The sequence below is a fragment of the Alligator sinensis genome, unplaced genomic scaffold, assembly GCF_000455745.1.
Source record: "Alligator sinensis unplaced genomic scaffold, ASM45574v1 scaffold416_1, whole genome shotgun sequence".
In the NCBI taxonomy this organism is placed as follows: domain Eukaryota; kingdom Metazoa; phylum Chordata; order Crocodylia; family Alligatoridae; genus Alligator; species Alligator sinensis.
In genome coordinates this window covers 312,040-314,528 of record NW_005842828.1, presented here as the reverse complement: position 1 = coordinate 314,528, position 2,489 = coordinate 312,040, and positions in this window count along the sequence as shown.

The following is a 2,489-nucleotide window of genomic DNA, read 5'->3' as shown; positions in this document are numbered from 1 at the left end:
TTTCTAGCAGCTGTTTTTAGGAAATAAGGTGCATTTTGCACAAGGAAATATGGTATATAAATTCACTCCTGGAGGGTGCATCTACATGAGATGCTTTCCTGTGCAGTAGCATAGTTTACTGAACAGTAAGGGAGCACGTCTATATGTGCACGTGCTCACTGTGCAGTAAATGATACTACTCATGAGTAAAATTGCTACCTGCAAATACAAGTAGCAAATTTACTTGTGAGTAGTTACTGCACAGTAACACATGTGCCAATGCCAACTAGGAGCAGATTTGCTCCCAGTTAGCTCTGCCACTGAGGGGGAGGTGAGGACAGCCTGAGGATAGACCCAGGGCTTCAGGGCAGGGAACCTCTGCTGCCCCAGGGCTGGGCTGGCTCTGTGGCAGCCCTAGCTTCAGGCCCTTAAAAGCCTGCAGGAATTTTGAGCCCTGGGACACATGTGCAGGGAGTCTGAGGCCACTCCAGGCCCCTGTGTCCCCCTGGGAAAGGCCGCAGGCTAGCTGCACCAGCCTGCCTGCATCCCGGCGTTATGGTCTGGCACTGTGGTGTTGTGCAGCTGCCAGGCCCGTACTATCCAGACCTGTAGGCTGCTCTAGGCTGCTGCCTGCAGGCGCTGTGGGCATTGCTATACAATGCAGCTGCCAGTCTCATGCTGTTCCCCTGCCCTGGATGCTACAGGCAGCTGCCTAGGCCTGGCAACACAGGGACAGCTGCACGGAGGCCCAGAGAGCTAGTGCAGGAGCCCTGATGGCTTTGTCATTGCCAACACCAGTGCCACCATCTGGGGCCTTATATGGTCCACGATAGAAACTGGTGAATTTTTGGAGCTGTGGGGTGAGGTGGAGATGCAGCACCAATTTGTGCAGGGCAGTTGCTCCAATGCCCTTATGTATGAGGGTCTGTCAGGCCAGATGTGGTAGCATGGGCAAGACTAGTTGGTGCAGTAGTGCTGCATAAAGGACAAGGCCTTGCAGGCACAGTGGATCAACATCACCAACTACAACAGTTGTTTGGGGAATGCCTGCAAGTCCATGCCTGCAGTCCATGCCTGCAAGTCCATGCCTGCAAGTCCACTCCTGATGGAGTTCCTCATGCCCCAGGACGCAGTCATTATGTGCACAGCAGCAATGGGTGGCCTTCCCCAGCTTGGCACCTGCAGTGACATGTTACTGGGGGAGGGCCCCTTGGTCTGCCAGCAGCCTGTCCTGCCGAGCTCCCCACCTGCAGCCTCCATCAGCAGCTCAGGGAAGCTTGGGCCAGTGCCTGCCCTGACAGCTCTTCAGCCTCAGCCTGAGCCACAAGATGCAGCTTGCCATGTCACTGCCAGCTGCCAGCAATGGCAGCTCCTCCCTGGGGAGCGCCCTGCCTGGGTGCCTGCACACCCTGCTTCACTGTCCAAGGACACTGCAGCAGGGGGCATGCTTGGGGCACAGCACTGGCATGGGGGGGGTCTGGCCCCAGGGTGCCTCCCCAGAGAGTGGAAGTGCAGGCAGCTCCACATCCCAGTTGTCCAGGAGCCCTATGCCCTGTAAGCCTGGGCACCATGGATTTGGCGGCAGCACAGGAGACAGGCTGGCCTGTAGGAGAATTGGGGCCAGTGGGATCTGGAGCCATTCCAGGAACCTGGCCTGTGTCCTGTCCTGGGAATGAGGCTGGTTGCCTGCTGCCAGCACCCAGCGGCCCACCTTCCCCAGCGAAGTAAGTGGGAATGTGGGTCTTGGCCGGCAGCTGCTTGAGCTCAAGCCAGCCAGGCCAATTTACCATTGTTCCTGGAACCTGTGCATGCTTAACCCCTGATCTGAGGCCAGACAGTGCCTGACCGCTGGTACAGAGCATTTTACCTCAGAAATGTTGTAATCTCTCACAAATAGCTTTTCCCATGGCTCTGCAGCTGCACGCAGGGGAGAGGCCACAGCTAGCTGCTGGGCTGTGGGCTCAAGGTTGCCACTGCTGTCTCCACCATGGAGGTGCAGAGCTGCCTCCACCAGCCAGAAGACCCCGCCCTTGGTCCCCTGCCACCCAGCCCCAATACCTGGACCCAGGTCCACCACTCACCCTGGCTCCACAAGGGTGCAGAGCCAGAGCTGCCAGCAACAGGGCCAAGACCTCATGCTGGCCCTGCTGGTCCTGGACACCAGCTGCCAGATGGGAAACCACTCACAGTGGGGAACCAGCAGCCACCATCACCCTGGGTGAACCCCTGCCCACTGGACTTGCTATGGTGTATGCACCTGTGGGCTGGGGTGCTGGCTGCCGGTCCTTGGGCTCTGCCCCCTAGGTGGCCCCACCCCATGGCTCCCCAGCTTAGGATGGCACACAAACCACATTGTAAATAGTTTGCACAGGGAAGATGTTTTATTTGGTGGCTTGGTTGGGTGGTGGAGGGGCTTTGTTGGTGGGGAAGGGGAAGGGAGGCTTTTTTGTTGGGGAGGCAGGAGGGAGAGGTGGTCTGTTTGATGTGAGGGGAATAAAAACGTGTTCTTC